Raw genomic sequence first — 12,005 nt, 5'->3', positions numbered from 1 at the left:
TTAAGTTCAAACCCACGACAAAAATATTGCTGACATACTATGACGGAAAAAGTCAACCATTTACATCCTTCAAGATCTCAAGCAGACATTTCCACTTGTTAAGAACCATCAATTCTATGCCAGCAGAAATCCCATAGTATTCAATTAAAATAGCTAAGCTGACTGTATCAACTTCAGTTCCATGGGTATACTGATAACAGATAGTTTACATTCTACAACCTCTCTCAATACATCTACTATTGTACCTTAAAACACTTAAGTTTGGGTAAAACTCAACATCACAATGGAAAAGAAATGAAGCTAAAATCTTTGATTGCCACTATAAACTTTCTCCATTTGTCACCAACTCAATTTTTTTGCAAGCTAAATGAGAATGTTAACCTAGGGTTCCACATCCATTTTGCAATCCCTCATTGGTTCCAACTCAAGAATGCTAACTTCAGCATCAAATTTTGCTTGCATCCTTGTAGTTTAGCTTATCTGCAGCTTAAACCATGACTGTTGTCACTGTGATAAACAAGCAGAATAAGGTACAAATGCCCATATATTGGATAAATTGAAGCTTTGGAGAGTGGGAGATCAGACAGTAAAAGCAATGGAATAATAAAGTCTAGAAAGAACCCAAGAATTGATGTGTACTCTAGTTATTAAAGATATTGTTTTACTGGTGCAGTCTGCTGTATTAATGTAATCAACCAAAAACATTTTAGAGATGTGTTCAGTAAAAAAAAACCCATCAAACACGAGCAATGCTTGAAGGCACAATAAGAATGGTAAGAAACAGCTGGCTTTACTTCTTATAAACTAAAAGCTTTTGAATTCTAGTACAGTACATCCTCCATGTAACTGAAGGGTTGTGTTCCTAGAGAACTGTCCGCATTGCAATTTTTCAAAACAAGAGCCCTTGACAAAATGTTGTTTCTTTTGCATTTTGTGTTTATTTAGCTTTTTTACCCCCAGAAAAATTGTGTAACAGAGAATTTTTGTTATCTCAAATTCTTTTTAGTAGTGATTTGTGAACTCCATAAGGGCTAATTTCCATTACCTGAGCTGTCATACAGCGGGGGTACACTGTATCAAAATACCTCCAAGAGCTATGCTTAATCCTTCCTAAAATGAAGCACCAAAGTGAAAAATGAGCAATTGACTGGGGTGTGGCTGCTGGTAACTGTTGTAAGTAGAGACAAGTAATCTTAATATTTATTACTGGCTTATAATTTGGACTGTTGGCTCTGATCTTTACATGGCCAAGTTCCAATAATTTACATTGTAGATGTGCAAATTTTTAGTTCTGTTTATTTGGAATGAGCACTTTGGACAGAAGAATCCAAAGTTGACCTCTAAAGTTGATAATACTGTCTGAATCAGATTTAGTTCCTTTTTATTTCATAGGACAATCAAATATTTAAATACTCATTTGTGAATAAACTCTTCCCAATGGCTCAAGACATAAACCTCACATCCCTCTAAAGGCAGTTAGTGGAGCTGTCAAACTTGGAAGACTTTTAAGTCAGATGCTTTCCCTAATCTTTGGAATTATTTAAACCGAGCTCAAAGTTGCAAAAACAATCACAGAACAAAATTTCATTCTTCAGGAACAATAAGATAAATGTTATCCAATTAGGACATACTAATAAGTTCTAAAAGAGGTACAAAGAACGAAGGTGTGGAAGTAAAGGAACACAGTTTATTGAAAGTGGTAGTGAAATTGAAAAAGTGGTTCAGAAAGCATACTAGACGTTATAGCTGGAGGCATAAGACGTTATGAAACTTTATTAAAACACTATTTAGGCCACAACAGAATTGTGCCCAGTTCTGGGCATCACACTTTAGGAAAAACACAAAGAATAGAATTGGAGCAAAGGATATTGCAAAAATAATTTCAGAGATGCGAGACTTTGGTTATATAGATAAACTAGAGAAGTTTGAATAATTCTGCTTGGTAAGGGGATCTGACAGAGGTACTTAAAAGGGTACTTTTAAGCAAGAAACTGCTCCCATTAGTGGGAGGATCAGGAATTAAAGGACATAGAATGGAAACGATTGACAACAAAGACAAAAGTGACACAAGGAGCACTTTCTTTAAAGTTGGGGTCTGGAATCTACCATCAGGGGAAGTAATGAAGACCAATTCAATTGTAGCATTCAAAGGGGAACTGAACAACTAGCTGAAAGGAAAGTATATGGATGATGCCAGAGGAATGTACTGCTCCTGCATGGAAGCAGTATGACCTCAAAGTACCGAATAGCATATTTCTGTGCTATAAACAATTCTCTGACCTGATTTGATCCAAACTTCTCCCTCACATATCACAAAAGTGATGCAATAAGCAATAATAAAGTAACAAATTTTCATTTAGCGTTGCTGGAAATTTAACTGAAATAAATTTTAAATGGCCTTCTAGGTAGTTTAAGTGCTACAACTGAAAATTACAAAGACGATTAAAGTGAATGGTCCAGACACTATTTAATATTAGTTATTTCAAATCCAGAGACAGGTTGCAGTTATATTGGAATTCGGAGACAAACTGTAAAGTGAGGAAGAACAATCATATCGTCTTAAATTCTAGAACATAAAGCCAAATAAAGGAATGTCTTCCAGATTTCAGAAATCAACATTTTATAAGTCTGGCCTTATTTGCATACGAATAAAACACCACAGATGCAATTTATTGAAGGAAGATACTTCAGATATCTTTAAACTACAATAAACCAATAAATTGATGACAATTTAAATACTCTGAACAATCCAACAAAATAATTCATTTGAAAAAAGGCTTTGGCATAAACAGTACACGATTTCATAGGCAACTGCTGTGGAATGCTTCACACTAGGAAGTAATTCACAGTAGTAAACTATAATCGCTCACTAAAATATGAACATTATTAACGCACACAAAATTAGAACTTTTTTTTAAAAAGTTAAGCCACAGTGGTAGATAATTTGAACACATTCCAGAAAGAGGCTTTTCCTACTAACAGGACAAAGGTTCAAAAAAAAAGTTACATCACAGTTCAACATACATTCAACCTCTGCTTATCAAGCATCGTTACAGCTGAGTTCAATGTACATTCAAGTACCGTGATTGAGGAAGATTGGGGAGGGGGGGGGGATGGAGAAGGGGAGCAGAAGGACCAACCCGCAAGTCAGCCACAGGGTCGGCTCATCTGATCAGTTTCGCTTGCCCTGCCGGGCGGGCCCCTTCACTCACAAGCACACAGTTCGGCGGCGAGGCGGGGGCCCCAGGGACCGGCCGCTCTCGCCGACCGGAGCCACCGGCCAACCCGGAAGTAGGTCCCGGCCGGGGCCCGGGGCGGCGCCGTGACGTCACTGCGGCAGGCGCTCACCCGGGCCTGTTTGAATGAGCGGCGGCAGCACGCCCAGCCGACACGCCCGATCACCCACCCACCGAGCGCCTCTCTCCTTCCCCCCCCCCCAACACACACACACACCCCCACCCCCATTACTTTACCCCGACACCCGCTGAGCCCGGCTACTCCCCCGCACTCCGGGCGTGAAGCCGAACTCCGCGCAACACCGCGACCGAAAACATGGCGCCCGACAATAAGCAGGAGCCAACCGCCAGCGCCAGGCAGCAGGTGAACGGCACCTCCCCCCCCCCCCCCGTAACCGACCAACCCGCCACCCCAAGGCCCAACTTACCGCCTGTCAGGAAGAGCTGAGGGACGGGGGTTCGAAGCTGAAGAGCCCTCTCTGCGCGCAGGCCCCGACTCCGCTCGGAGGGCGCTCATGAAACGGACGCCGCGCTGCACCGCACACGCGAGCTGCCTTCCTCCTCCTCCTCCCCCCAGCACCACCTCCCCCTCCTCCTCCTCCTCCTCCTCCTCCTCCTCCCCAGCACCACCTCCACCTCCTCCTCCCCGGCCGCCCGCAGCGCCGCCCAGCCCGGGCCCGAGGGCCGCCTCCCGCTCCCGCCCGCCCGCGCCGCGCGGCCAACTGTCACCGAACGCGCCAACGCTCGGCTCGCGGTGCCGCCGCCGCGGGGGTCCGCGCGCGGGGGGGTGCGGGTTTTTTCCCCCTTCTTTCTCTCTCTCTGACCCACCCTCCCCCGCCAAACCCCCCTCCCCCCTCCGCTTCCTTCTCGAAAGCTCTGGCGCTGTGTGTGTGTGTGTGTGTGTGTGTTTTTTTTGTCCTTCTTCAACAACAATGCACCGTTTCGGTTACACAAGACGTCGGGGGCGCTGACGTCAAGCGCAGACCCCGCTGGCAGCCAACCGCCGTTGGCTGGGTGTCTGCGAAACGTGTGTGTGTGTGGGGGGGGGGGACCGGCGCGACCAATCAGCGTGCGGAAATTGAAGGGGGAGACCGGCGCGACCAATCATCGTGCGGAAATTGAAGGGGGAGACCGGCGCGACCAATCAGCGTGCGGAAATTGAAGGGGGGACCGGCGCGACCAATCATCGTGCGGAACTTGAAGGGGGAGACCGGCGCGACCAATCAGCGTGCGGAAATTGAAGGGGGAGACCGGCGCGACCAATCTGCGTGCGGAAATTGAAGGGGGGGGAAAGACAGGTGCGACCAATCAGCGTGCGGACGTTGGGGGGGAGACCGGCGCGACCAATCAGCGTGCGGAAATTGAAGGGGGAGACCGGCGCGACCAATCAGCGTGCGGAAATTGAAGGGGGGGACCGGCGCGACCAATCATCGTGCGGAACTTGAAGGGGGAGATCGGCGCGACCAATCATCGTGCGGAAATTGAAGGGGGAGACCGGCGCGACCAATCAGCGTGCGGAAATTGAAGGGGGAGACCGGCGTGACCAATCAGCGTGCGGAGATGGGGTCGCGAGCGTTCTCTCACCCTCCACCACCCTCTGAGGCAAGTCGCGGCGGCGGAGGCGGAGGGCAGCGCGCCTATACCGTTAGTTGTGACAGTAGTAGCTTTTATTATACCTTCCCTTTATAAGGCCGCTTGTTTCCTCCCGGTTTTGAGAGGGCAGTTAGTGCGGCGCTCAGAACTGGAGCGGAAGGGCGATTCGCCGGATGTGAGCCGCCGGACGGTGCATGGCTCCAGTTCTGAGGTCGTCACCTGAAGAGTCCTGTCTCAGTGGGGCTTTTCCAGACTGTAGTTGTTAATTTGGGGCCATTTTGATGAAGGTAACAGCTGATGTAGACCTGGTGTTGGTTTATTATTGTCACGTACCAAGGTACGGTGAAAAGCTTGTCTTACAAACCTATCGTACAGGTTAATTCATTACACAGTGCAGTTACATTGAGTTAGTACAGAGTGCATTGATGTAGTACAGGTAAAAACAATAACAGTACAGAGTAAAGTGTCACTTCTGTACAGGTGAGGTGAATATTCTTGTGGTGTCTCACTTAGACGATAACCAGAGGAGGCAGTGACCAGATCGGGTGGTGTCATGAGGTCTTGTGCTTTTCTCTATAATGTGACAAGGTGTTGATTATAATATCTTTTTAATTTCCTTGTAGCAGAGGAGGAGGTCATTTGGCCCATCGAGGCAATATGGCCTCAATGAGCAATCCTATTCCCCTGCTTATTTCCCTGTAACCTATTCCATTTCACTTGCCAATCAACTCCACCTGATTCTCCTATAAACCTATACTCTATTCTCCTATGGGCAAGATACAGCAGTCAGTTAACCTACCAAGAAGCATGTTGCAGCGACATGGAAAGAAACCACAGCCCCTATAGAAACCCACACGGTCACAAGGAGGACATTGCAGATTCCACACTGACAGTACTGGAAATTGGGACTGAAAATGAAAAATCTGCAGAGACTGTAAATCTGAAACAAAGCTGGAAAATGCTGGAAACAGTCACTAGGTCAGGAAGCATCTATGAAGGAAGAAACAGAGTTGATATTTCAGGTTGAATACCCTTGGTCAGAATTGGGAAAGAAAGAAAAAAAAATGATTTTAACTGTAGAAATGGGTGGGGGATAGGTAGGACAAAGGAAATATCTGATAGTTGAGTCCAATTAATGAGTTAATAGGTGATGTGTTGCAATAGCAGGATGGGGTATGCTAATGGAGAGAGGAAAAGGAAGTACAAAAAAAATCAGCCAATATCACAGACAGATGATTTAAAGCAGAAATGGCCAGTTAAGATACAGACAGAGAAAGCAAGTTAGAGAATTTGGCGCTGAACCTGGAAAGCTGCAATGTTCCCAGGTATTCAGGTTTGACCCCAGTTCACTGACCTGTGAGGTGACAGCACTACCTGTTACATCATTTGCATTTTGTCAGGAGGAAGCCTCTGTTGAAGATAGCTCTTCCTCTTTGGCTGTCTTGCCTTTCTAGAGGAATCTGGTCTTTCTAAACCTGGTACTTAAGTTGTCCATGTGGATCAGTTTGTCTCCCTCTTGGACCAGTCCAAGATTTTTTCAAAGTTGGAGTAGAAGTCCCCCTTAGCCTTATCCAAAACTTCCAGAGTTGGGGCATATATGGTGATGACTGTAGTGTGCCGGTTCCATGTTGGAGTGATCAGAAGATCATGATGCATTCACTTATCCCAAAACAACTGGAAACCAGACTCTGCTACATGGTGTAGCCAGAGAGATGTCAAGAATCCCAACAGGATCTAGGAGCGGAGCTTCACCAGTCAAGGAGGTGGCTGGGTTGAAAGTTCAGATTCAAGAGATAAAGGACTGCAGATGCTGGAGGAACAGTTCAGACTCGGCTGTGCGAAACATGGACTGACCTTGAGTAATCATTGCTACACATTGGAACAGATGTATCTTGTCTGTTAAGCTTGTTACGAATGAATGGGCAACTTATGGACTGCAAAGCCAAGAAAAAAGCTTAAGGTTGGAAGCAGAATTATTAAATTAAGTTTGAAAGCAAGTACATATATGGAAAGAGAGCGGACTTACAGCCCCGTTGTTGAAAGAATATATAGAAAGACTTTACAGGGCACCGCCAGCAACAACTCCAGAGTAATCAGTATGTAATCAGTATATACATGCATTAATAAAGTTGTTTGGAAGCAGAACTCTGAGTGTGATCATTTGCCTGGAAATGTTGTCAGATAATGATGGAGATTAATATACACATATGAGTAGACATGTGCATAGGTGCCTGTCAATATGTTAAATAAAGCAATATACATCCAGCTGGGCTCAGCCACAGATGCCCTTGCCTGTAGCTTACTTGTACCTATCTCTTCCCTTGACTCCTCTCACCCTGGATTCTCCTTATCCTTGAATCTATTTGCCTCAATGCTTCAACCTCATCACACCCTCATTCTTCTTACTCTAACCCTTACTCCCTCCAACCCTCTCTCTTCTATCCTGCTGCTTTGTTCCTTCTGTCCCTGCTTTGAAAAACTTTTACACCTCTCCTAATGCCTCCACATCCCCTCCCTCACTTTCAAGAAAAAGTTTGTTGTTCCATGGAGTTGAAATCTTGGATAAGTTTTCATTTGATTGCCGATGATGCTGAGTTGTTTGCAACCTTGAGGAAATTTTTGATCAGCTGCCCATTATTTTATCTGACTGGTGTGCAACTTATCCCCTGGTCCTGGTCCTGGGCCACACTGTCTGAGGCTCGCTATTGTCACATGCGTGTGGCTGTGCTTCAGTCAGGAAAGGCTGACCCTCAAATTTCAACCAATGGGACTCTATGGCCTTCGTACATTGGGGCAGATATTGATTGAGATGGACAGTGATATGCTCAGCCTGTTGCTGAGTGGGGGACAGAAAAATCCTCAAAGCTCTTAAATGTGTGTTGAGCATTGATCTTTATTTGATACACTGTGTTTTCAGGCTTCCTTGCAAAATTCCTAAGGAAAATTGTGGTTTTTTGACTGACTATAATTTTTTGTAGTGAACTAATGCCCTGAAACTGAATTTCACCTTTATTTGGTATGCTAAACATGTGCTACATGTAGCATTAACACCCAATCACACCACTACAAAAAATGGTGAAATTGAACAAAACATGAATTAGAAAAAGTCCTGTAGGGAATCAGTAAAACTGGAAATGTATTTCACATTGGCAGCTCCTCGAACAACTCAGAGACACTGTGTCATTGCTGCACTGATCATTGACCCAGACATGAAAGTAGTATCCCCATGACAGCCACAGAGTTGTTTCATTAAAGGGTGCTGTGGAGGTGAAGGCAAATGAAAAACATCAGGCATTATTTTGTATGATATTTGGAAATGCTGCAACTTGATTTTGTCCCAGACACCTCAAAATACTTCTTGAAAATAATACTTGATGTTTTACAACTGAAGCATGTGCCCAACCATGAGGAATGATGCCAATTTACAAAGTGTAAATGAAAGCTGTTTGTTGTACAGCTGGAAAATTGGAAACCTGTGCACTAAATTTACTGTCTGCAGTTCATGCTTGTTTCTGCATTTAATCATACAAACATTGTTTTGCATCATTATGAACAACACTAATGGCATCATTTTATAACTAAGAGGCACAATGGAAAAGCATTTACGTCCATTCTCAGCAAGTTGTTTTATCTGGATCGTAATACAATCTGGAATTTGCAGAACAATGTTGTACAAAAATTATATTTATAAAATAATTATTGAATGATTGTGATTTTAAATTGCTGTCATTTTGATGAACAGAAGAAGGACAGTTAATACAATTATTCAACCTCATACTTCCTAGTTAAAAAAAAACTGCAGTTTGGTCTCAGTCCTTTAAAAGTAGACAAGTGAAACAGCTTTGATACTGTTAAAATATTTTGATTACAAGTGTTCAAAATTAATAATAGCCAGAGAACCCCAGAGGAGCAAACACATAAAAAGAAGAAAATCAAAAAATTATTGGTGATAAACCAAAATAGCTCTTTATTTGCATTCTTCTCAAGTTTCAAAAGCAGATTTTGGAGATAATGGATATATAATGGTTATCATCTTCCAAAATTCCAAAGATTCCAGAAGAGTTCCCACCAACTGGAAGATGCAATAAATGACACCAATGGCTCCTGCTGCGAGCTCCTCTACATCGGTGAGCCCTGACGCAGATTGGGAGATCGCTTCGTCAAGCACCTTTGCTCTGCCTGCCGTAACAGCCAGGATCTCCTGGTGGCCAGCCATTTTTAATTCCACTTCCCATTCCCACACTGACATATCTGTCCACAGCCTCCTCTACTGCCAAGTTGAGGCTAGATGCAGATTGGAGGAGCAACACCTCATATTCTGTCTTGGTAGTCTCTAACCTGATGGCATCAACATCAATTTCTCTAACTTCCGGTAACCACACCCCTCTGTTTACCCCCCCCCCCCCCCACCCACCCACCCCTTTTTGTTTTCCCTTATCCCTCTGGCCCCTTTACCGCTTCTCTTTCCCCTCCCCTGCCCTTACAACCTGCCCATTACCCATGCCATCCTCCCTCTGGTTCCCCACCTCCTTCCCTTTATTCCATGGTCTACTGTCCTATCCTATCAGATTCTATCTTCAGCCTTTTGCCTCTTCCACCTATAACCTCCCAGCTTCTCACATCATTCCCATTTCCCCCACCTACCTACCTTAACCCCCATCTGGTTTCACCTATCACACGCCAGCTTGTGCTCCTATCCCTCCCCTCCACCCTTTTATTCTAGCTTCTGCTCTCTTTCTTTCCAGTCCTGATGAAGGATGTCAGCCTGAAACGGCGACTGTTCATTTCCCTCCATAGATGCTGCCTGACCTTTTGTGTGTTGCTCCAGATTTCCAGCATCTGCAGTCTTTCTTGTATCTCAGAATTATGGAAACAGTTGGGTTCCTTTTGCAAAACAAACCAAACACTAAGAATCCACTGTGCATTTATACTCTCAGAAAAGCAAACCTACCTGATGTTTCTTTGCTTCAACACCTTCAACAGTCACTGTGTGCTCATAAGAAATAACGATATATCAGAAGTTTACTTTTCACATTTGTTCTGTGTTCACAGCTACTGTGTAAAATACTCCAAGTAACTAGGAGCAATAATAACTGAACAATTCCATTAAGTGCCAAAAAAATACCAGTCTAATTCCAGATATTTTAGCAATGGACCTCTGGCAGTTTTCTGTTGTGGTGAATGTTGGGTTCAATAGTTTGTCAAATCTACAGCCACAATACAACTTACCATCTTCATCAAGACTGGTATGCCAAGAATATACGAGTACGTGAAGGAAACTAAAGCTTATCACCGGAAAGAAGAAGGTGCATTTTGCCACTTTACAACTGGCTTTTTGGATGAATAACGAAACCGGAGGCAACAAAACTCTCAATTAATCACTGGATAGAATTTGATTCTTCTATGTATTATCATTGCCCTGCTTGAACTTAAGAAGTAGAATAAATTCAAGACTAAGTTAGCTGAAGAAATGTAAGAAGCATTTGAAATCTTTGTAGGCAGCTTGAATAACCTCATTTCAATTTGAGATTGGTTTCTGTTTCTGATGATAGGCAAAACATTAAAAAATAACACATAGTTATTCACTGTTTTCCTCAGTGATGATAGTAAAGTCATCTAGATTGAGTGAATGATTGAAAATACATATTGCTTTAAAAAGTATCTGAACATATCCGTTGCCTATCAGAGGCAAAAGACTGAATAGTTTATGAACAAAAAATGAAACTTGTCTCAGCAACAAGTAATGCCAAACATCCCAACCAAATGGGTCACCTCACTCTATGTGCTTGAATGCCTCCTGGAATGCAATTTTGTAGAACTAATCCATCACCATCAACAGTAATTAATGGAATGCTTTTTTTTAAACCAAATGCTGCAGTTGTCAGGAAGGAAATGAACAACCAACTGGAATCCCATCAAGTATTCCAATTTTCAACATAGGTGGTTTATTTAATACCAAGACTTGATAACATGATGAGTGAATAAAAGCAGTAGTTCTGTCACTTTGCAAAACCCAGGACGTATCTTATGTACTTCTGTCAATCTTTTTTTTTACAAGACATTCTCTTCAGAGAGAATGATGCTGAATAGTATCTAATTAATGAAGCTGAAACCTTTTTTTGACTTATATTTTCAAAGGGTTTGGCAGCAGATGCTATTGTCTGAACTTTGGAATCCTCTTCAAATAAGTTACTCAACTTCACCACCAGGAAACACAGGGCTCTTTCTTCTATGAAAATAAGCATGCTATTTATATACTTTCAATATCTACAATGATCAAATTATTTGGCAAAACTACTATATATATTCTGGAAATTGTGAAGTAATGTGAGATGGCACAAAAGCTACATCGTTACCGAGACTTGAAATCTTCATTTCTGGATACTATATTTACCAATACTAAATTGAAATTAATGTTGTAACGTATTTGACCATTGGACATAGTTCATTTCACTATGACTAGTTAAAACAAATTGAGGATAAATTTAACGTTTGCAAGTTACAATAAAGGGTGCAAAAAGATTGTTTATGTAGGCCATCACAATACTTCTAACATTTGTGAAAAGAAATAGCTATAAAGTTTGACAAAACAGTAAATAGTTTTGCAAATACATATCTGAACAACTAAGATATTTGGAAATTCTGTTCTAATGGAGGGAAATTTACTAGTTTTCAGCAATTAAACCTACAAAATAAAAAAAAACAAAATGCTGGAAACACTCAGCAGTTCAGGCCGCATCCGTGGGAAGAGAAACAGAACCAACATTTCAGGTCAAAGACCCTTCGTCAGAACTGGGAAGGAGACAAAAGAAGCTCATTAAGCTGTAGGGAGAGTAGGGAAGGGGGGATGTCTCTGCTAGGGTAAAACTAGGGTGACAATGAGGATAAATTGTAAACAAGATTATCTGGTCAATGAGTGAATGAGACAAGTTAGAGAGTGAGAACATAGACGAATACCGTAGGAGTTGTGGAATGCAGAACAGGAAGATGTACCCAGTGTTTCAGTCTGGGCATGCCCTCTACTACCAGAGGAATACAAGAACAGAAAAGCAAGCCATGCCAATATCATGGATAGACCACTGATACAGACAGAAATCAAGTTACCTGAAGTTGTAGAATTCAATATTAAGTCCAGAAGATGAAGTGATGTCTCTCAAGCTTGCATTGGGCCTCATT

General features: G+C 42.8%; 1 protein-coding gene and 1 long non-coding RNA gene across 4 annotated transcripts in view; one reads left to right on the top strand and one right to left on the bottom strand.

Annotated features, from left to right (window-relative positions):
- brd1a (bromodomain containing 1a) overlaps positions 1 to 4,031 on the bottom strand; it is a 42,278-nt gene extending 38,247 nt beyond the window's left edge. For both annotated transcript variants that reach the window (XM_052033386.1, XM_052033385.1), the window contains exon 1: positions 3,665 to 4,031. The gene's annotated coding sequence lies outside the window, so the exon portion shown is untranslated. The remainder of the gene's footprint in view (positions 1 to 3,664) is intronic.
- A 772-nt stretch (positions 4,032 to 4,803) lies between these two features.
- The window catches only part of LOC127580242 (uncharacterized), a 23,873-nt gene continuing 16,671 nt past the window's right edge, over positions 4,804 to 12,005 (top strand). For both annotated transcript variants that reach the window (XR_007957795.1, XR_007957796.1), the window contains exon 1: positions 4,804 to 4,880. This is a non-coding gene — a long non-coding RNA (uncharacterized LOC127580242). The remainder of the gene's footprint in view (positions 4,881 to 12,005) is intronic.

The sequence above is a fragment of the Pristis pectinata genome, chromosome 19 (genome assembly GCF_009764475.1).
Source record: "Pristis pectinata isolate sPriPec2 chromosome 19, sPriPec2.1.pri, whole genome shotgun sequence".
Taxonomy (NCBI): Eukaryota; Metazoa; Chordata; class Chondrichthyes; order Rhinopristiformes; family Pristidae; genus Pristis; species Pristis pectinata.
This window is presented reverse-complemented; position numbering and strand designations above follow the sequence as displayed.